This window comes from Cygnus olor, chromosome 7 (genome assembly GCF_009769625.2).
Source record: "Cygnus olor isolate bCygOlo1 chromosome 7, bCygOlo1.pri.v2, whole genome shotgun sequence".
Lineage (NCBI taxonomy): Eukaryota > Metazoa > Chordata > Aves > Anseriformes > Anatidae > Cygnus > Cygnus olor.
In genome coordinates this window covers 37,167,112-37,191,171 of record NC_049175.1, presented here as the reverse complement: position 1 = coordinate 37,191,171, position 24,060 = coordinate 37,167,112, and the positions used below count along the sequence as shown (strand labels likewise).

Below are 24,060 nucleotides of genomic sequence, written 5' to 3'. Positions count from 1 at the left end.
CAAGGGTACGCGCAGCGCGAAGCAGGCAGCTTGGCAGCGCCTCGCGGTGGGAACCGTGCCGCTGAGAGGCATCGGAGCAGGCCCGGGCTGCTGCTGGAAGGAACTGAAAACACAAGCCAAGGTATGGCTAAAAAGCAAAGCATTATCTAATATCTTTGCTCAATACCATTCTTACTGAACGTATGATCACTGACTAAAATTGTAAGTAATAAAATGACATGCTAAAAGATAAACAATGAAAAAAATAATGATGTTATCTGCCTTCCTAAAAGAGAAAACCATTATAGATGGCTGTGTACAACGATTGTAAATTAGATCATTTGTGTATCCATTTATATTCCTAATGTGCCTACAACTTTAATACTCAATAAATAATAATGAAGGTGCTTTAAACTCCCGGATTTTTTTCACTGCCCCAGTGGCTTGTGGCTGTTTGATTGTATTACTGAGCCCTAATATTGCTATTTACACAAGACTGGCTTGCGGTTTATGTAAGATCAAGGCTTTTAGTCATATTCCTTTGTGAGCTCCTCAAGTTAGAAGCTGAGCTGGATTTTCCCCAGTCCCTATCCAGCAGTTCAGTAGCTGTTACAGCTGGCAAAGCAGGGAGGAAAACCACTGCACAATGACCGAGTCTGCTTTAGATTCTGCCACGTTCATAGCCTGGAGGAGCTCAGCTGTGTAACCTGAGAGAAGAATTGCACTTGCAATTACGCTGCAGAACCTTGGAGCACACGGGCAGAGCTCGGGGCAGTGCCGACGCACGTGGGTGTGCAGCCACCTCCTCCTCCCCCTCCTGGCACCCCTCCGCCACCTGACTCTTCCTCTCATGTGGCCACAATTGGGTATATGAGGGTGTGCGTATGGAATACTATGTGGTAAGGACAGCTCATTTGCGGAGGAAAAATAATGCTGAAAAGGTCAGAAGTCCTGGTAGCGAAATATTAGATAACACACTATTCAAATGAACTGAATTATCAGGGGGGAAAAAAGATAAATAAGAAACAGAAGAATATGGAAATCAGAAGCTCTGACCTTTAAAAAATGTGCATTTTGCAATGCCAAAATAAAGCCATGTGGGAGGACCTGGCCTCCAATTTCAACATGATTAAATATTTTGCCATTGAACAGATTATTGCGACTTACTGGCATAAATTCAGTCTTTCTGTTTACCTTTTTGCTGGTTGAATGCAGCATGCATAACACCAGAATGAGGCCCGAGACTTAAAAATAAAGAGATGGATTCATATATGAGCTGCATGTTCCATGGACTGCTTAATGCTGGAGGCAAACAGCATAGAAAGAAATCCTCAAAGTTAGTAACAAATCAACACGTCACTTTTAATCTGTACTTTAATAAGTTATGCAGAAAAGTCTGCAGTTTCTGTCAAAACAGAAAATAAATCTCTTTTATAAATCAAATCTGTACGGCTGTCTGCATCAAGTTAAAAACTAGGTGATCAATAGGTTTTCAGCAGCACGCCAAACAAATATCATCTCGGTGTTATAATTGATATAAATAGTACAAGCACACATCTGTCACGCTGCCTTTCGGCATGTGGAGGATGCAAGGAGCCGTTGGGTTCATGCATGGGGTCTCCGGCAGCCCGTGAGCACAGCAGAGCCCTGCCAGTCCCAAGGCTCAGCGCCCAGCTGGCCCCACAGGGCTGCAGCCTCAGCCCCCGGCCCCACAGAGGGTGGCAGGGGGCTCCACACACCCCCGCCACATCCAGCTGCCACCATCAGCCTCGTGAGAGGGAGTTTAAGAATAAGCATTGGCCTGACCAAGGACAAGAGGCATCAGAAGGTGGAAGGGTGGTTACTGCGCTTCCCATATTAGTAAGAAACATTTCATAACACTTCAGAAAGGAGTGGCACTGTGAGTGCATAGCGTAACGGTATGCCAAACAGCATCCGAAACACCCAATTGCTTCTGCTGTTCCAGCAAAGACTTTTCTGATTTTACTGTTCCGGGCTACCCATGCAAATTCCCTTTCTCAGCTTGTGGCCTTGTGGCTTGAGCACGAGATTGGGACCTGCTGCCAGTAGGCTCCAGCTGTCCTGCGGAAAGCTTTCTCCCCAAACGGGTGGGACAAGCAGGTCGGGTAGCACCCACCTCGCTAACACAAACCCAGTGACTTTAAAAACAGGAATTAAACCCAATCTGAAGAATTCAACTTTAGCAGAAATAATACAAGTCAGCAACAAGACTGACTCGCAGCTGTGAGTGAAGCAACCCAGAGAATAATGTAGTAGACCAAGAAAAAGTGACAGATTCAGGACTAGTATTTAAAAAGGTTTAAATTTAATACTTGTAGCATGATAGCATTAAAATAATTATGATATCTTACATAATTATAAAATAATTAGTACTATTAAAATATTAATTGCTTTTTTTTTTTTTTTACACGCTGATTTATCCCAAAATTTCTTAACAATTAACACTGTAAGAAAATTACATCATTGGTAAGGAAAAATAAGGCACTGTTTGATCTTTTCCCAAGTCTGTGCATGGGGAGGCGGGGGCAGAGAGGGGAGGAAAGCTGTTTAAAAGTATATAACTAACATTTTGGGGAATGTGAATACAAATGAAGTAAGTTTTTGCCTTGGTGTGTTTGTTGAGCAGAAAGCAAGTTTCACGTATAATTCCAGCCACTGTTTGCTTGTGGCTGAAGTTGGAGAAGTGCACCAGGCAACGTGTGCTTCCCTCACCCACCACGAGAGCTGCGAGCAGCTGCATTCCCAGCGCCCACCTCCACTTTAGTTTGTACTAGGACAAAAATGAATAAACACCAAATATAATAAAATAATTTCAGGATAACTGTGGGTTTATGGGCCTGATCCAAAGTAAACAAGTGAGACAAAAGTCCTTTCACCGGGACATTGGACCTGGTCACACACGGATGCCAGACAGATGAATATGGAGAGGAGGAGGATTGCTAAAATCACCACCCGTGTTCAGTGAGCTCCCTAGGGCCAAACTCACCTTTCCTCAGGAAGAGCAGAGCCTCGTCCACGGGGGTTCAGACGGGGGATGCCCCAAAGCACTGCCGTCCTGTCCCTGTCCCTGTCCCTGCCCTGCCACCCTGCCCCGCCAGCCACATGCGATGCTGAGGTCTGTAACACGGGAAAAGCAGCAAAGATAAAATTTCCTCGTTGGGCTGCAGAAAATCAGTCACAGTGGCAAGAGAAAGGTGGAAAGCGCTATGCTGATTAAGTTACCTGATTCTCTGGAAAAAGCTGCTGTAGAAATCCCCCAGCTCTGTAATCGTGATGGATAGCAGCGTACTTGGTGAGTAATCCCTGTGCAAGGTGCCGAAGCCCTTCAGCTAATACCGGTGTCCGTGCTTGACTAGTTCATTTCTTTCCTCCCCCATCCCTCTTTTTTTTTTTTTTTTTTTTTGAAACTACAAATCAATTTTTGGTTATTTATTTGTTATTTCATATTTATACAAGAAAGAAATATTTCTCCCCTAAAGCAAATCAAGGATAGAATAACAATCTGAGAAAGGTCAGCATCTATCCCGTTTGTTAATTGAATCTGTCTTCAGAGCCACAATGCCAATACTTCAAGGGCAAGAAAGGGCAGGGATATAATAATAATCAGAGCAAATGTCTTTGTATGAACTGGAATTGATAGTGGATAAGCTCAAGACAAGTGCAGCCCAAGCTTCAAATCTTCTCTAAAGAAACTACCAGTCCTTGGAAATTTTGTCATTTTTCTCAAGGTAAATGGTTCCACGAGGCTGTAATCCTCTGTGGCTAGTCCCAGGGGTGTAAATTATCCTCACTCCTCAGACATTTACAGCCTGCTCAACTCCCAACCAAAAGATCTTCTATTTTACTAAAATTGCTTTGTACTGTTTTCATGTGCATAAAATATTTAATATTCGCGTTTGGACCGGCCTGCCAAAGTATCTCTGAAGGAAGAAAGGGGGAGAAAGTATCTGGTCTGAGCAAGCTGTGAAGTCACAGCAAAGGAGCCCCAGCGGACGGTCTGACACAGCTCAGCTTTTTGCTGCTGCGACACTTGGCTAAGCATCATGGTTACACACCATTTCTGATCTTCACACAATATTTCCAACACCTAGCAATTAAAGCTTCAGGAGAAATTGCACTTCCATAATTTTTGCAGCTGGGACATTTAGGATATTACTCACTGAAGCCAGGAGGCGGGAGCTCAGTGGGATAACCTGGGGCCTCCCAGGCAGGAGGGAGAAAAACAGGCTTTTGGTGATTTATTTTGGACTGCTGGACGTGCAGAGGGAACAGAGGTGGGCAGCCAGCCCCAGGACCGCTAGCACCCTCGGCAGGAAGACGTGACTTGTGCCCTGCGGGTTGGTGCGCTGTGTGTGCCCACGGACACCCAGACACCGGTGTGCCAGCACCAGCTCTGCGGCAGGGTGGTGAGGGGCACCGGTGCCATGTTTCACGGAATGGTAGGGGTTGGAAGGGACCTCAAGAGATCATCGGGTCCCACCCCAAAATGTCATTGACCTGTCTTCAGATGCCGTGCTAGGGAGGGAACGGTGCAGTCGGGGTGCTTCCCATTTGGTGCATCTCGCAAACTGTGGCCTTAGTCTTCATTTCTTCTGACCTATTTTTGCTGAAAAAGAACTTGAGAGATCTTTGCAGACCAGAACACTTATTTAACTTGGAAATTAGCAGTCCTGGGCTCACGGCAGAAGAGTTGTGCTTCTCTGTTAAGTCTATAATTCTGACAAACTTTCACTAAAGTCAACACAAGTTATTTGGGGATGTTGTTGACAAAGGAATTTGATTATTTGGGGGATATCAAGGGATTTTTGATATTAATTTATTTGGACAAGTTATTACTGTTAGGGACTCAGAGATGAAAACATCTCATAAACAATCTGAGCCAGTTAAATTCATTGGTGGAAAGACATCGCTCTTGTTTATAACTTGTTGAAGGACAGCTACCGGATTAAGATAATTCTTGTGAAACAAATATATTAATCCTGTAAAAAGGAAAAAGAACCTACATGTTTTCCTTTTGTTTTATTCAGTAAGGGTGTTCACAGCTGACTGACTTCTTGCATAACAATTAAATGTTTGTTTTAGAAAAATGAGCAGGGCCTGTAGGTAAGAAATCAGATAAACGCATCGCTGCTCACGAGGCACCCAACGGCCTCCCCATCCCCGGCTTGTCTCAAGGATCCAGCTTTGTGACACATTCAGCTGCCGGGAAGACGGAGTGGTGGCAACCTCCAAAATCCCAGCCTGCTGAGTACTTTGACTATACAAATGGTTTTAAATGCAAAACTATTTTAAAACAAGTTTTTGCACTAAAACATGTTCTAATGCCATTTATGCATATGGCATATGTCATTTAGCTTTCAGATACCCAATGAACTGTATTTACTCTGGTGTATAGGTTTCTTGTTTTCCATTAAATAAGGTGCTTAATTCTGTTTGCCCGTATCTACTACTAAGTCTTCACCTAATTATTGCGACTTTAAAAAATAGCACTCCTTTCCTGATCTCTGTTGTGCATCATTAAGTAAAACGACACACACATCCCAAAGATGCTTCATGAGGGTGCAGGGGAAAATGCCAGTTACATCTGTAATTCGCTTTTCTATGAGACCTGACAGGTATTTTTCACCTTTTGTTTCTGAAGAAGCCATTGGCAGAAACTTTCCTACAATGCCAGTAAATCAATCTGGGGGTAAATCAGAGCTTCTATGCCTCTAGATCTTATTTGCAATATCTCAATCAAAAATTATTAAATACATCATCATTCAGACTCTTACCTTCACTTATCCATTTACAGCTGTGGATTTCTGTTATTAAGACAGTTTCAGAGGTCCCCTCCCAACCCTTGTTCTTCCACAGCCTTCAATATATATGTGGCTACTTAGCTATACCCCCGGTGCTTTAAGAAGCAATCAGGTGAACAGAAGCCAGGTGAAATGCATCATCAGTACCACCAGCACCACTCGTCCTCCTTCAGCATTGTCAGGGGCTGGGACTTACATCAAAGTGTTAGTGCCCACCCAGCACTTACACAAACAGCTTTCTTCTGGATCCAATCCTCCCCAGCCACCAGGAAGCACACAAGAAATCTTTAACCAAAATAATGTCAAGCAAGGGAAAAAAAAGTCATAATAATAGCATATAATAATACGGTTCTTTTCAGTTTCATAATTTTACCAGCTCTTAGTTCAGAGCTGTTCCCCTTCCAACCAAAAGTACCACGATCCCTGGATTGACCAAGGGTAAGAAACAGTGCTTAAAACAGCTAGGTTTAAAAATAGGAATTAAAAAAAATAAAATAAAATTATGTTTGGAATACACGGAGATGGAAACAGTATGAAAACAAGGGAAGAACAATTACTGTGAGTTTCCATGCTGGTTAGGCAGAATCATGGCTTCCTCGGGGTTCCTTCTCATCAGTGGTTTTACAGCAGCTTAATTCAGTAGCGTCCATGAAGTTTTCCAAGTTTTTGCATAGTGCAACTGAGAGCAGCCCTAGATATTGTGTTTCCTGTGTGTGCATTAACCTGCAGCTCATCCTTCGAACTCCACCTGTTGGGTTTGGGGGGTGAACGCTCACTGTTGGCATTCACGTTAGCAGAAATTCTCCCATTCCTGTGAAAACCCGGCCCCGTGGTTGGCTGCCCAGATGTGTGTGTGTGTGCCAGGCTTTCACACCACAGCAGTGTTGCTGTCGTGGACTTGCTGCACGTTCCAACATTAGGCTGCTTTGCAGCCAAGCAAAATAAAAACCTATTGTTGTTTCATTGTATTATTACCACATTGTTATGACAGCTTTAGTGTCTTAAATCAATAAAACCAGTTGTTTAGAAATCAATGTGGAATGGAGTAATATACTCTACTGAAATTAAAATAAAACTAATTGAAACCACTGCTGAGCACGAACATTAAAGAAAAAAAAAAAGTTGTATAGGGTCGGGGAGCAGCTCCCTCCTCGAGCAAAGTCCCGTCCAATTTGCCTGCGTGCAATACAAAACCTCTGCTCCTGCCAGGGTAGCCTTTGTCTGAACCAGCAGTGAGCCTAGAAATGAAATCGCTCCTTTCAACAGGCTCCCGAATTGATAGCACTGTCTCTCCAACGAGCAGGAACACAGCATTAAGGTCTATATGAGTTTCACTGCAGTCAACACATAAACAAGAGAAGTACTCAGGCACTCTTTATTACAAATATCTGCAGGTAAAATGTAATCTTCCAAAACAGTTTGGCCTCCAGGAGCAAAATGAAGAAGACACACTGTGGTGCTTTGATGATGACGGTTCCTTTCCGACAATAAAAGAGCCCATCATGGATCTTTACTTTCAGAGTCGCTGATCTCAGACTGGGTGCACAGATCGGTGCGTGCAGTCCCGAGGTGGGGATTGATATGCTCGTGGCATTTGCATGATGAGTAAAAACAGGGTCCTTTGAACAGAAACAACTGAGCTTTCCTCCTGAAAGTTTCCTTTTTAAAGAACTGCGCTTTTAAGGAGAAAAAGGTTGATTCTTGTGTGCGTAATTTAATTGCTTAAAGTTGTTTATCTTAAAACATATAGAGAACATAAAGTAGGTATTTTATTTATATATATATATATATATTTAATAAAGGGAGACCTAAATTGAAAACAGGCCACAACCACCACTGAAAGAGCTGTTTGAAATACAAAACAAACACCACTTTCTTTAAAAATGATGATGATCATACTGGCTAATGTGTTCTCCTATCACTGCATTTGAGTTTCTGAGCTTCTGCTGAGCATTTACGCATTGCTAGCAAGGTGAAATAAGAGTAAACAGATAAAAATGTTCAGAGTCCAACAGACAAATAGACCAAATGAATATGGTTTTGCACTTTTTAAGATAATGATCTTTTTCTTAGTAATGGTTTAATGTAGCCTAGAGGTCATATGCTTCCATTTCAACTCAATTCTTTCTATTGTAGGGCATAAAAATGATCTATTGACTTCACACAGCATCAGGTCTAACATGCAGGGCTAATGGCACATTGATGAATCGTTAATGCTTTTTCTATTGTCATCTTGACAGTTCCCCAGGAGCTGTTTTCAATGTCAAGCTTTTCCTGGGTTTCGTGAAATATCTTTATTCTGTATTAAGAAGATGCATTGCGTCTGATTGTCCCCATCCATTATGCAGGCACTGCTCCCAGACAGTAAGAATACTATTTGTTTTGTGTGCCATTAATAATTAGGGATTACCTGAAAGGCCAAGGTAACGTATTTTGAAAGCTGTGAAAAGGAGTTCACTGAGCATGCCCAACGTGCACGCACATTTCCTAAGCGCAGACCAAATGGAGGCAGACATTTTAGCCAAAATAAAGAATACAGTGCTTCCTGAAAATGTGGCAAAATGTGTCAGCTCTGCTCAGGCACAAAGCCTTGTAAGGGCTGGAGCACTTCAGCTGCAACTGATAAAGAAACACAACATTTGACTTTGTCCAGTGAAGAACAGAGTGCATGCGGCATCCACCAATGCTCCCATTAAAGCTGTAGTGCTAATTAAACTAATTACACACATGAAGCTGGCAAAGGCAAATTGCTGGAACCTCACAGCAAAAAGAGCCTCACATAATTCAAAGGGGCAATGATATTTAAGCATAAAATTGCTGGAAAAAAATATGGAAATGAAATGTAGCAATCCATTAGCAAAAATTATACCCTCTTAAAGCAAGACTTGTTTTAATGTCAGGTTGATAATTTCTCAATCGTATAAAATGTAACACAAAAGTTGCACTGTCAGCAGTGGAGTTCCTAAACGTTTCTCTACCGAGCCATTACACGTCCCTTACCTTCGGGATGCTGAACAACTGCCTTAGTTGACAAGAGCACGTCCTCTTTTGGTGAGTAGAAGATCTATGTATTATGTGGTAGTGGACAGTAAAATACAATAAAAAACGTGATGTCACCAAAAGGACAGTTATGCTTGAAAGAAGTATAAAAGTTACACTACCAAAATACAGAAGCATTTTAGAAATACATACTATTAATTTTCTGTCAATGGTACATATCCTTGAGTCCACCTCTATCTCCAGTAAGGGAATGTGCACTGGTACCATTGCTGAAAATACATGGGAAGTATATTTGTTCCTTTGTGCTGTGACATGTGAGCATGGGCATTTGTGTAAACTACACAAAAATCTACTTCTGGGTAGATGCTTTCACCAAAATCCTGTTCGCTTACCATGCTGGTGATGGATTACAGTCACACCAAGCACAGAAATTATTCTCGTACAGAGTAGCTCCATCAGTTACAAAATACAATTCACCTGTTTTCCCTCAGTTCTATTAGTTCAAGCACACCCTCATTTCACTTCAATTAATGTCAACGTTATATATTTCCTAATGACTGTAATGTATTAGTTTTTCCCGTGTAATGTAAAGGCACATTCGTTTTTGCAAAGAAGAGTGTAGTTTTACACTGTTTTATATTCATGTATATCACTGAAATTTATATCGCACAGAGGAAATTTCCATTTTGCTACTGTTAACAAGCTGTTTTCTGTTTATAAGAACATCTGTAAAGGAAGCCAGAATTAAAAACAAGCATGCACAGTTTAGAAAAACTTCATACAAGTTTGCTGTCAATCCCCGTTGGTTCCCACTTACCTTGCAAGCCTCCATGTGTCAGATCTGGGCTCCAGAGCAGCCCAGACCCAGAACTGCCCCCGGCTGCCCCTGGGTGCTCAGTGCCCCATGCAGCAAACTCAATGCCCGCTGCAATATTTCCATCGGTGCGACTGGTGTGGGATCGGAGCATTTAGGCAGATGTGATCGGCATCGCCTCCTTCACCAGGGAGCTCTGGCAGCGGGGTTTGCATGGCTATTTGCAATCTCGACGTGAACGTCCCTGGTAAAACCCGAGAAACGTGGGCCCTGGAATTCAGTTACAAGGTACAGTAGCAGTACATCACTGTCATGCTTTATATTATGGCCTAGGAAAACTGTTGTGTTAAGCACTAACCAGGGACTGGACAATTATTTTTCAAGCGATATAAGCCCTGACAGCTTTAGCAACGGTGCTATATTCCGGCGTTGTAATAAAAGGCCCATCAAGCACCTCTGATATGTATATATATTAGGTGAATGTATAAGTAATGCTGCACACACGCGCAGCACTGCATCTGTTCAATTAGGCACTGACAGGCTGATAATGAGGTGATGTGAGCCTCTCCCACGTGCTTTGCGTTGCAGGAGTCTGAGAGGGCCCAGTCAGATGCAGCGACACTGCTTGAATTCCAGATGTTCCCAGATGTGCGATCCTTGCAGTGAAAAACCAGCCCTTTCCTTAAGAATGTGGAGTTTAATTCCAGCCACTTTGGTGATGTGAGCCTGCTCCTGGCCTGTGAAGTCTGGACAAACATCTCAGCCAAATCAGCAGCAGCTGGAAAGAAAGAGGGGAAATGATGAAAAGGCCGATAGTCCCTTTAAATAAGTGTAACAGCACCACCGGGCCTCGCCATAATGATCCCTACACTTGCAGGTTGTATTTTTTTTCCTCTTTTTCACAGTGATACATTAGGTTAAGCATAGCATAGATGACACTCAACACGTTCCAAAAAGACAAATAAACAAAAATTCCCCTGTAACCAATTTTTCTTTTTCCTATCAGGGAAAGCAAAGACAAGCCAGTCTGCTGGAAACAAAATTTCATCCTGGGTATATATGACTGCAAGAGTTTAAAGATATTTTGTAGTTATAACTACAGAAGAAATTGCCCTGCTATCTTTCCATTTCTCCTTGACACGCATCCAAAAGAACATCAATATTTCCGTTAAGACATTGCTAGACTTGACTGCTGTGATGCTGCTATTATTCTTCCCTTTCCTTTAATTATTTTCTTCTGTATATAGCAATTTGTTTTCCTCAACTGATAAATGTCATCAATTTAAGGAATGTTACTATAATATAACTGCATGAATATATTTAGCATATAGAAAGTGTGTTCTCCCTTCGTCATTATGATCAAAATACAACTTGATTTATACTATTATTCTCTCCTACAACCCACTCGATTTTTCAATGGAAAATCCACAGGTGCTGAGAAGAGAGGAGACAGTATCCACCAGCATCTTTCTTTATCTTTTCCTGTTTAAAATGGCCTCCGTGGCTCTCTGAAATGGGTGAGGCAGGTTGGCATCAAGGCACCCCAAGGCCCCTCTCCACTCAACCTCTAAATCCAGGGCAAGACTTAAACCTTAGTTTTTGAGGGTTGCTCTTGGGAGGGACAGGACACATGTCCAGTGTGCCCACAGAGCCACCAGAGCATCGTCCCTGGATGTCACCCGACCTTCCCCGCCAGCATCCTTACACGGAGGGACAGCTCCCTACCCTGCCTGGCCACTTACTGCAAAGCACCAAGGAGTAGCTCAAGCTGCTGCTGGAAAGGATTTATGTTAACTAGCTTACTTTGCAGAGCACAGCTACGAGCTCCTTAGTCACCGTGCCTCAGCTGAGGGCTGGCAGGGAATAGCTGAGAGGCGAGAGCTTTCACTCCTACATCTGTTCCACCACTGAGCTCCTGGCTGTGCCGTGTCTGTTGTCGCCAGCATTCACATTTCAACTTCTCTGCGAGCAAGACCGAGTGACGGCATTATTCATCCGAGTGCGTTTCCCAGGCTGGCACTTGCTGGAGTGCAAGGTAGCTATTTAAAAAGCCTTTCACTGTCTTTCATGGCACAGGGAAATTTTGGCCGCGAAAATGATGAACATGTGCATGTGAGTTTGACATAAAGTGAAAAGCAGATTGGGAACTCACTGAAAAGCACACCTATAATTTATCTCTGCTGCTCAGGGAGTTATCCACGACAAGGAAATTTCTGTCCTCTAAACCTGCTTCTCACAAGGCGTCGTGCCTTTGCCAGATCTCTCCATCAGCTATTCCAATGTTTCCAAATTCTCAATCGCAAATTTTCCATATCTCTTGTTATCTTTTCTTAGATGGTTGCTCAGAAATGCACACACCTTGGTTTGTTTGTTTGTTTGTTTTCCCAATCTTTCATATTCTTTTGCAAGGGAGGTGTTTGTTTAATGAGACTTTGATGGATCTCGGCTGCCAGCTGGAAGTGGTACAGTGGTTTTGTGGGTTTTCAACAGTTGCTTTTGTTCTCAAGCCATGGCTTTGCAATCCACAGTTTAGATACACTCACTGCTAAAGCCCTGCGTGAACCACAGCGGTTTCTGCCTCTATTCTTCCAAATACTTCTAGTACTGTTAAAGTCCTTGGGGATGCTGAAAACTTGCCGGGGCAGGATCCTACACACGCTGCTGGCACTGACCCACTGTGGGCAGGAGGCTGGGCCCAGCAAGCTCAGGAGCTCTGCTTCCAACCACATCATCCAGTTTCACCTTAACAAATGTCAAATTTTTTTTTTGCTCAAGTAGTAATTTTTTTTTTTTAAAAAGACACCATACTTACAGTCATTTGCTGTGTGAGTAAGCCAAAAAATACTCTAATTTTTGCTAAAGAAGTGCACATCTTTGCAGTTTTTGCATGTCCCAAACCTATGTCCCTATAGGATGAATACCCGCCAGGTACAACTTCTGCTCAGCGTGGGCATGCTCAGGCCAGAGATCACCTGCCTGCTCCGGGGCCCTGCTCACCTGCTGCCCTGCTCCTCTCATTTTTTTTTTCCAGAAATGGGCCGCAGGTGTCAGCATGCGGCCCCGCCACGCCATGCACACTGCTGATGGTGGGGTGCCATCCGTGGGGTGCACAGGCACTGTGCCATGCCCCAGCCCAGCACCGTGGGCGCTACATGGGGCACTCCGGCTGTCGCAGGTGATGTGGTGGATTTACAGCCGGTGTGGTGGGTGGAAAGTCTTGCAAAATGCTGGCTCGAGACTTCTACTCTTCCATCTATATTAAAATGAATCATGAGCATAATGCTTATCTTCTATAGTCCTTCTAATTAGAAATTACAACCAAACTGTCCGCACACTTAGACCTTTCAGTTTTTGTTCCCATCTCTCCTACTCATGGATTTATGTACTATCAGTTATTAAAGAATCCTCCCCCCTTCTGATTTAAATATTTACTAGATGCAGGTGTTTTTTTTTGTTTGTTTGTTTTTTGTCTGCAGAATAAATATTGCTCTGAAGCTCACCAGGAAAGTAAAGTGGAGCCTGAAGCTGACTGTCCTTGGATGATGTACTGCGAATGAACTGTGTCCTGTGGGGATTATTCCAGTCCCTGAACATCATACTTCTTGTATCTAAACATCAAAATATGTTTTCTTCCAACTTCCAAACAACAGTACACATATAAATTTTCTAATGGATTTTCTGTTTAGCTGTCACTTTGGCTGATCCAGTAGACAGAAATATAGCAGCAACATCCACTTATTTCAAAAGTACCTTAACGTTCCCAAAGTTGCTTTGAATTTGGTTTAATAGTCTGAGACTTTAAGTAATACAGGAAATGATATAATAAAAGTTTTCTTTTAAACTCCTTCACATTTTCCATTATGAGAATTACCAGCGCTGGGTGAGGGGGGTAAGAAAAGCTGTTAAAGCCTCTCTTCCAAGCAGGGCTTCACATCCAGCGAGGGCTCAGCCTCCAGCTGGGGATTTCTGTTTGCTGCTCCCCTCGCACTCCCTCCAGGCCTGGCTCAGTGATCAGTTGCCCACATTCGCTGTTTTCCTTCTCTTGGTTGCATTCTGTGTAGGAAGCTGACAAAAACAACGTCAGAAGAGGGCCGCTGTGTGTACCACGCACCGTGCCAGCACACACCCCGGCATGGACACCCCGCGGCACCGCAGGCCTGCAGCTTGGAGCTCACACTTACACCAGCATTACCCTAATGACCAGAACGGCAGCGTTACACCCGGCCTGTGCCCAGCCCTCTGCTGTGGCCTCCTGCCCCGAGCCGCCTGTCCTCAGCGGGCCCTGTCCCGGCCCTCTCCCCTCTCCCCTCGCAGGCCGCAGGGGCACCTCTGGCATTCAGCTGCTGCTGCCAACAGGAGCTGAGACCTGCACGGCTCCGTGGTCTGCTCTGCCAGCAGAAACGTGGTTTGCTGCCACTGCTTCTTGGGGAAAAAGCTCAAAAAGTGTCAGCATGTTCTTGAACGCCTTGCCCTTAGTTTCAGGCAGGGTAGTGGCACAGAATTGAATGCCAGAGTGGTCTAGAAGGATAAAAGGGGATGTCTGCTCTCCATCCATCAGCAGCTAAACCGTATTCATCAGTGTCACGAAAGCTGTTCCTGGCTTACATCCTGGCCCGAGTCCAGCCTGTGCTGGGACTGGTATATTGGTTTTGGATAGATTAGCTCTCAGTCAGTCTTTAGCTGTCTTGCTGAGGAATTATTGCTCTATAATACAGTCTGTAATTACATGCTCACATGATATCTTTTCCATTCAATGCACAGGGTGGAAATGTATGGAGAAGCATTAAGGCTACAGGGACAAAAATGGATTTGACCTTCAAGTGCTTGCCTCTACAATTTAAAAAAAAAAAAAACATCCCTTTAGCCTAGCTTGTCAAAAACTGTGTTAATTACACGGTGGTCAGATTTGCCAGGCTACAAGTAGCAGTCGAGCAGGCAACAATTCCGCTCTGAGAGCTGCATAGCTAAAGATCCTCAGAAAGTAGGCACAAAAGTGAAATTGAGCCTTGGGCACACCCAGGCAGAGAAGCTGAGCGAGAGCAATGTTAGCAGCAGCCGGGCACGAGGGGACGCGTTGGCCCCACTACCACATGGCCTTCCCACTACCGCCAGCCCTTCGGGTCCTGCAGTAGGCCGAGGGCAGCCGCCCGGCTGCGGGCCGTGAAAGGGCAGGCACAGAGCACACATCCACCTGCTGGCTTGGAACCGAACCTGAGCCCTTAGCCCAGACGTGGGTGGTCTCTCCACACATCCCCCCTTGCCCAGAGGTGCTTTAAGGACAGAGGCCAGTTTTGCTACGACACCATCCAGTGTTTCCACTGCAGCCCCTAAGCCCATTTCTGACCCAGCTCTTCCCTTCCCGAGCCCTTAGTTGGCAGTGAAAGCACCACTTTCATCTCATTCGGCGCGTAGCAGCCGCGTTGGATGGGCACTCGGCAGTGCTCCGAGGTCACCAGCAAGTACTCGAGTATCAGCGTTACCATAGCTCATTACACTGAAATCCCATTTTAGATACCATTATCTTTATTTTTATCATTCAATGGTTGTTATAGCCAGTCTCAGATTTTAATGTTCCAGTGGGAAAACAGACTGTGACAACAAAAGCAATAGAGCAAATATTCGATAGGGCTTCGTAATGCTGGGCTGCAGCACGTCTGACTTTCTCATGTTGCAACCATGTACAATAATTCACTGCTGAGATTATTGAAAAAGCTTTAAATGTGTCATAAATAACAACAGGCTGAGGTTTATGAAATTTGTTTTCCTGAGGGAGGAAGCAATTAAACTATCCACTGGAAAGTGTTAATATGTTCCATAATTATTAGCAGGCAGCTGGCGATGCCATTTTTACCAGCGTCTCAGCAGGTATAATGCAATAACAGCACACTCCATTGCTAAGCTCACTTGCAGTAAAGTTTGCCCAAGTAATTTTGCGTCAGATTTGAGCTGATTTTTTTCTCACAGTATCAGTAGCTGTTGCCCATAATGCAGAGACATCTCCTAAAGTATACAAAGTCCCTTTTAACTCAACATGGAGGGGGAGATGGGCCCTGATCACTGCAGTGCCCAAGCCCTACCTATACCAATAAAAATGGGCATCTGCACCCAGCACAACTGAAAGCTGCTGTAGGATAGAGCAATAAAGAAAACAGAATTTGCACAAAAAGAGGATTTTTTGTTACAGCCCTTTTAAAGGACAGGAAGGGACCACGCTCATGAGTTTGGTTCCCTCTGGTCTTTTCTACTCTTCCCAATTCAGATGCCATTCTATATTTTGCAGTGCCTTGTCATAAATATGTCTTGAGTTTAAATAACAATATTTTTTGATGCTCCTCATTCAAAATTCTTTTTATCCATTCTTAGAGCTGTTTATTTTTCTTTGTTAGTTTTTTGTTTGTTTTTGTTTGTTTAAGCAAAAGCTAAATGATTTAATTCTGTTCAGCCAGTCATTATCTCCTACTCTGAATTACCATAACAGCAATCTTCATCTACAGGGTCTGCCTCTGCCTTTTATTTGTTCTCTATGATGAAGCCATGCTTCTCTGTTCAGGCATTGTCAGAGTTATGAAGTGGATGTTTAGCTCTGCACGGGAAGCTCAGAGAAAATATAAAAATGCGCAGCAGGTCCAGAGCTATCAGTAGGATGGAAAGAATATACAGGAGTATTCCAGTGGCCAAGCCAGAGCCCGTTTCTGAGGAGAATAGATGTAAACTAGCTTTTGCTTCTGTCTGGTGGGCATTTTCTGATAAAGGTATTCAAAACAGATTCTGTTTCCACAGGAGAGACTTCTCTCAGGACTAGTCCATCCCTCAGCAAATAACTCTGCTATCTTTGAGCCAATGAGTGCTGAAATGCAACAAAAAAAGCTTCAGCTCTAATCCGTCAGGGCCTGAATGTTTGGAGCGTAAATGGGTATGGTGTAGGGAGGGTGATTATATTCTTATTCACTTTCTTTTTTTGACTTGCCATATGCAGCGAGGAGGGTTATCCATATGCAGATGGATTTGTCAAACAGCATAGCTAACAGTAATAGAGAAACCTTCTAAAAATCTACCTTATAGACCTCCTTCGTTCTATAGCTTCAAACTCCTAAGCTTCAAGACTGGAATATACCAGGATCACAGTAATATGTCTGGCATTTTTCCCCTTCTAGTCCTCTGAAATTTCACAGTGATGCTGAATATCTTGGGTTGGTTGGTCGGTGTTGTTTTGTTTGTCTGTTTTCCTTTTGGACTATATGGTCTTTATCTTAAAAAACAAATACATTAAAAAAATAAAAGTGTCCTTAAGGAGTAAATATACAATTTGCTATCATCCAATAGTTGCATTAGAATGACCTATGACTATATATATACACATATCAAATATGAAAGAAAAAGCCTCTACCAAGAATAATTCAGAGTCTTGGATGGACGTAGAATAGTGGCAGCAGTGAGCTCTGGTACTCACGGGCTGTGGGCACAGAGGGATCCCTCACTCACTCCAGAGCGGTGCAAACGTGCTCTCGAGCAGCCTGCAAGGCATGGTGAGCTGGGTGGCGAGCCTGCTGGCAGCACGGGAAAACACCTCTTTGGTGGAAGTACAAGCATACAGAAGAGAAAGGGCTGTGGGGGTTAAATGTAACAGGAACAAAAGTAACCTTAGGAATTACGCAAAACCATTAGTGGATGGGGCTTACAACAAATGTTAACAATGATGGACAGAAATTAAGGCAATTCAGTTAACTTTTTCATTCTGAATTGATTTAAAAAAAAAAAAAAAAAAGATACTCTTGTCTTCAGAGGAAGCTGAAGAGTTTTCTAGTTTGTTCATCACCAAAGAAAACAGTAATATCCACCTGCCAGGGGAAATGGCGAGCTGGGAGGTGATGTGTGAACGGTCTCTGTCCCTCAGAGGCTCTTTTCTAATAAACTGCAAAGTCAAAGCACGCGACCACAGCCCTCACTCCCCTCACCTCGGTGCCGCTAGCTTTTCTGAGGGAGGAAATGACTTTCACCTGACACGTGTTTGTTCCCAACAAGTGCCTCCTGGTTCCCACTCACAGAATCACAGAATGGTTTGGGTTGGAAGGGACCTTAAAGACCTCCTACCCCCTGCCATGGTCAGGGACACCTGCCACTAGCGTCATGGTGCCATCGCCCACGGTGCCCTGGCTGGGCACTGCCTGCGTGCTGTCCCTGTGCATGGAACATTCAGCAAGTGTTCAAAACCACCATCAAAATAAAGCGCCAGAGAAATCTGGGACAAATACTAACTGGGTGTAAGCAAGAGCCTCCACTCATGTATCAAAGTCCAGAAGCCTTTATGGTGAGAGCACGGCACGCAGTGCTGAGCACAGGGCAGTGGCTGCCACCCACCTGAAGTGGTCCTGGGAGGAGGTTGTTTTTATGCAAAAACAACCACATCTTCCCAAAGACTTCTGCATTTTTAACACTCAGAAAGGCATAGGATCAATTATTTCACATCTGTATTTCACAGGACCATACATCTCTAAATATCTATACTGGTGCATATATGCAATGCCTTCAATATAACCATGGTGCTTTTACCATTTAAGCTTTCCATTTCTCTATTTAGATGACATTAAATTTTCTTTTCCTCCTCCCTTCAAAACCAAAATAAAATATTGAGTTTTATTCTGACCCTGGAAAATGACAAGCTTTTTGTTGTTTACTAATTTCTCTCTCTGTTCTAATCAACAAAGTGGTGATATCACACTTTCTCTTACTGTGCGTAAACATGGTCAAGCTCACAATGTATAAAGGATCGTTCTGTATTTCATTTTCATCAGCAGTTCTCGTAATAAATGTAACAACACGTGTTTGCATTTCTAGCATATGTTGTTTGTCTTTCCAGCGTAGCAGCTTCTGAGAGGCTGATACCCTCCAACGTGACAAATCTGACTGTGGCACAGGAAGCATGAAATCTTCAAAGAGCACTGCAGCATTGCTATGAGTGTCATGTGCATCTATGTACAGCTCACAGCGGGAGAGCTTCCTAGGGAAACCAGTCACTTAGGGAGTAATTAATGTAAATCACTGTTCCACATGTTCCCATATACACTTGTTCTGCTCCAAGAAGCTTGCCATACAAAGAAGGAAAATGCATAAAGTGACAGCCATGATCTGTTAAAAAAGAATAAATCCAGTAAAACCCAGTAAAATCCAAACCAATAAATCTGTTAAAAAAGGAATAAATACCCAGCCTGAGTGGGACCTGCAAGACCGCCGGGGCAGGCAGGAAGTTATGGCACGTGTCCAGGAAAGCTGCACCTCCTGCTTATGACATATATCAGAAATGGCCATGTAGCATCTTTAAAATACAGAGCAGTGTCAGTACTTTGGGAGAAGGGGGGCCCACATTTGCAAGTTTGGGCCCAGCCCCTGCATACCTAAGGTCAATATTTCAAAAAAAAAAAAAAAAAAAAGATCTCTAGGTCCATGTTATCACCTCTAGAAGTCAAGGACTCTCAGAGCCACATAAAGGTCCACATATGGTCTCCACAGGACCGTAGAGCCACAAGCAATGGCATGGATCAAAAGCCACTTCTGGCATTTAGGAGTAACCTGTAGTTCTGAAGAAGCAGGAGCCTTACCCCGTGTCTTAGATAGCACCATCACCGAGCAGTAAGCAGTCCTGGATGAATTATTAACACATCTGATTATCAAGCTCAGAGCAGAGTTTGTAAAAATGGTGCTCAGCATGCTTTCTGTGACGGTTTTTGTGTACATTTGTTATTTAAATGCATTTTCCATTTTCCTGCATACTAAATTCGCTACTGTTAGCTAATCTGCTTCATGTCAGATGAAAGTTAAGATAACATGAATACTTAAAGGTTCCATTTGATACAAATTTTTTGATAAGACACAGTGAAATGGAAGAAATTTCCGAAATAATTCACTTGACATTTCTCTACAGTTCATTTCCTTCATTTTCATTTTGCTGGCATCTCATTTTCTCTGCAAATTCTTCCATCCAGGTTGTAAATTCTGTAAAATGTGATAGCAGTCAAAGATGACCCTTTCAAAGCCACGCAGGTGACACAGAAACTCAGGACTTGATTTCAAAATTGACTTAAGACGTCTCATTGAAAGTCAGTTCAGGTTTCTAAGTTGTTTGATCCCTTTTGAAGATTTTGCCCGGCCTCCCTTCTCTCTCATAGACATTTTTAACAAACACTCTGGTCTTCCGTATCTTTCCTGTACATGCTCATAGTGAACAAGTAGCTTGTACACGTCTGAGCCATTCAGTGCCTCAGCAAATCTGGAGGTTTTTTTGTTTGTTTGTTTGTCTTTTCTGTGAGGATGGTCAGACAGTGGGGCAGGCTGCCCAGGGAGGCTGTCGGGCTCCATCCCTGGAGAAGATCAAACTCCCTGGGCACGTCCCTGAGCCACCGGCCATGGGGACCTGCTGGGACAGAAACCCCACGCTGCTGCCAGCCCTGGCCTTCCGGGGACCTTGTGGTTGTACAGCTCTTCAGCTAACTGACAAATAAATCATGTTAAACCCACTCCTTCAAGACAAAAAGATAAAAATATAGCCACCTCACTTGGTATGAAAAATTCATGTACATCCAGGAATTTGCTTCAGAAAGTAGCTTCCATTATTAGATATTCAGAGGTATTATCTCTACCAGATTTTGCAACCCTTCCCTCCCCCAGCTGAATGAGGCATACAAATTGGCCCTGTAAAAGCTTCTTGTAAAACCACATTATAATTTTTTCTCATCATAAAATTACTGTGAACTAAGATAAATAAACAGTATCTGGATATCCATAGCACATGGGCAATTTCTGATTGTTCCAGGAAGATGGTAAGCAAATTGATGCTGCCCTTGACTTTGTGCTCTATTTTAATTTTATATGTAGCATTTTCCTCTTTCATTTAATGGAAACTTGATTTCTACAGAGAAATAAAAAAAAAAAAAAGAAGAAACAAAACCAATGTGCGATTCAATGCACTGTAGCCATTTATAATTTCCATACAGTGGGTTGGGGTGGAGGTGGCGGATTTCTCAATATATAAAATATATAATACATTTATTTGGAAAGGAGTGAATAGCGCATGTCAGCCCAGACCCATCTGCTAAGTGATGCCCTCTCACTCAGCCCACATTCAGAAATTGAATTGTATGCTTTTCCTTGGCGTTTTATAATGATTGGTTGAAACATTGCCCTACGGGAGCGGTGACTTGGTGGTCCCCTGCCTGCAATGTGCTACCTCCCACTAGTGGAGAAGAGACTTTGGGAACTGGGTATTCAGTCAGCAACATCTGAGGGCTTCCTCACTGTGGACTGCTGTTTTGCCTCAGTAATTGATATATCCCGCACAACGCAGACGTCTTTTGTTGGAAAGGTTCCTTGCAATCCTGTTAAGACACTTTTTAGGTTTCCAAAAGTGCAAGGAGGAAAACATAGGCTTAAGTATTTGGCTTGATGTAATTCAATCATTTATACCTTAGGTGGCTCTTAAAAGGGAGAATGCAACCATGACACTTTTTTTTTTTGATTCGTCAGATCACTTTTTTGGTAAAATTGGCTTCCATGTTAATCAAGATCGAAGTTAAGTAATAATAATAACAAAACTATGGTAATAAACTAACACATGCTGGTGCGAGGCTGACAAAAAAAAATTTGCAGTTCCATAGTCAATATGAACATGAGTTTATTGATAGTATAAGGTACCTAGCAGTTGAGAAAAGTTTGAGAAAGTCGACAAGACAGGTATATTTATCAAAGGCAGGTGGGATAGTAGTTCTTTGGAAATGTCTTTATGATTGTTTCAACACCATCCTTTCACCAGGTTGTGTTAAGTTGAATTTTGCTGAAATACAGCTGTGACTTTCTGGAAAATCTCAGTGTGAAAGTGAAATTTAAGGAAAAGAATAAATGTTGTGTCATGCTTAAACTCAACCTAATACAAAAATACCATTATTATTTTGAATAAAAAAGTCAATAAAAAGCTGATTGTTTGTTTGTTTTTTGTCAAGCCTGCTGGTGGTATACCCGTGTGAATTATATTTCCTTCCTTTTTTTTCATTCTTTTAAATCATCTGATCCCACACTAAACTTCAGCACCAAGTGCTGATTTTCTGCCCAGTGAATGTGGGACTTGTGCACTGGGTGAAAGAAAAGAACCAGTGGAAAACTTGTGCTGCTTACCAAGCACAAGCGCCTCTCAGGTTACAGAAGCCAAGATTGCAAGATTAAGAAGCCATCCTTTTGTTTGCTATGGCATCTTTCCAATACATAACAAGATCTCTTGCCCGCATACATAATTATTTCTCCTTCTGGACCACTGTGGCAGATGGATATATTAAATATCAACATAAAGCCCAATTCATATTGCCAGAATTGTGATGCTTATTAGAGAATATTAAAATTCGGAATGGTAATAATGGCTATTGTTCCTCCTTTTCTGTGTGGGCCTAGCTTGTGACTTGGGGTCTGTTTTACAGACGGACGTGGTTCTCATGGTGCATTTAGCTCTGACAGAGCAGCCCCACACGGGGGGAGCAGCACCTGCACGAGGATCGCCAGAGGCTGTTGAAGCTCTTGGGGTTGCAGGCGCTCAGGTTGCACCACGCTAGACATCTCCCCCCGGAATTGCTCTTTCAGAGAGTCCCTGAATTAGCCCCAGGATTATTGCTAGAACTGCAAATAGCACAAAGCCGGAGCTACTGGGTAAGACCAAGCTTCACGGGGTGCTGGTGAAGGAGTTCAGGGGACATGGGGAAAACTGGGCAAAGCCCCCAGTCACATCCCCGCTGCTGCACACTCCCAGGACACAGTGTACGTGTGCCACCCAGGGGTTTTCTCTGCACACAAGAACTCCTAAATATCCCCTTGAGCTGATTTGTGGGCAGGTTGGCGCTGCTGCCAACTCCCATTTCCTTCTGTGCAGCAATGTACTGAGTTGTTTCAGCACTGACTGGAGACCTCTTGCTCCAAAGATTGAAACCATCCCAATAAAACCCCCACACACTAAATCTTTCCTAGGGCGGCCATCAGGCCAGCTGTGACCCACCCATGGCTACAGCACTCAGGCGCTCTGCAGCACAACAGCAGGTCCCTGCCCACAGGAATAAACAAGAAGTGAGAATCAACGTGGGCGCTCAGGATGGAAATTTCCAACAGCAGAGTGGTGAACAGAAGAGCAATAGATGCCCCAGGCAGGTTTTTCACAGATGAGTATGGGTGTGCGGTGAGAGCCTTCATCCCCTGCTTTGGCACTTGCACATCCCAATCCTCCTCTCGGGCTCAGCCGGCCTCCCAGGGCTCACCTCCTCCACAGCCCCTTAGAGCCTGCCCTGTGATTTCATTTGGGTTAAACTAAACTAAATAGAGCACAGCTATCTTAAACTCTCTTTAATAAAGCTTAACAAGAGCAGCAATGCCTGCAGCCCGCTCTGTACAGTCTGGTAACTCTCCTCCAGAACGTAAACCAAAATGGGTCTCAGACTTTTCTTCTCCTATTTCTGACAGCATTCCTCTGTTTCCACCCAATCCATTTGTATAAAAATCCATCTTTGAATATTTAAAAGATAAAAAAGCTGAGGTACCTCACCAAGACAGTGGAGTAAGCAAAGACGAAACACTCGATGAAAGCACAGCAGCAGTACTTGGTAACACTCCGAGGCACTCAGAGCAATGCCAGCAGGGTTGTTTGGCATTTAACTTCCATGAAGCAAAGCCCACGGCATACAGGAACATGAAGAATGTAAATGTCCACATATGGCTGGCCAGGAGAGGGGCCTGTAAATCTTTAACTCATCAGAAATTAATTGTAAAGTTAGGGGAAATGCGTTTGGACAAGTTCAGGCAACAAATGGCTGTTTCATAGCAATTAATTCTATCTTCATTGTCTGTTTCTTGTACCTAATTTATCCCCTGCCAAATCAGCCAGTCTTTCAGTGTATTATGCCAGCAGCCCCGGCCTCTCAGGTGTAGGGCTGGCCCTGCAAGCGTTGCCCTGGCAGTCCCGTGCGTTTCACAAACATTTAACAACTTCAGTGCAAAGAACTCTCTTTGGTAACCAAAATACAATACATTTACTAGATGAATTAAAAAAAATAGAAATAAAAAAGACACACATAATATAGAAATAATTAACAAGGGTTTGATCTTCTTACCGAGAAACAGATATGGTGCAGCAGGGCCCAGTTACAGCATGAAGAGTGACTTCCCACACCACTAGACGTTCATATACAGCCCTGAAACAGGGTGGAAAAAGCCCTTAAAAAAACAAAAAAAAAAAGAAAAAAAAATAAGAAAAAAAAATACATCTATGCATTTTGCAGACTACATCCAAAACCAAAACAGTTAGTTCATATACACCTATTAAACATGAGGGTCTCAGGACGATCAACGTCTAGATGTCTGCAGTAAATAATGTGAGCAGCTTTACTTTTTATGACTCCCCATCACTAATTGCAAACATCCTAT

The 24,060-nt window shown here is 43.3% G+C and overlaps 1 long non-coding RNA gene across 1 annotated transcript; it reads right to left on the bottom strand.

Moving 5' to 3' along the window:
* Positions 1–9,224: 9,224 nt before the first annotated feature.
* On the bottom strand, positions 9,225–23,857 carry LOC121073510. Its single transcript, XR_005821760.1, has 3 exons — positions 23,748–23,857; positions 17,066–17,220; positions 9,225–10,393 (listed from the first exon to the last, which is right to left on the bottom strand). It is a non-coding gene; the product is annotated as an uncharacterized LOC121073510 (long non-coding RNA).
* Positions 23,858–24,060: the final 203 nt, after the last annotated feature.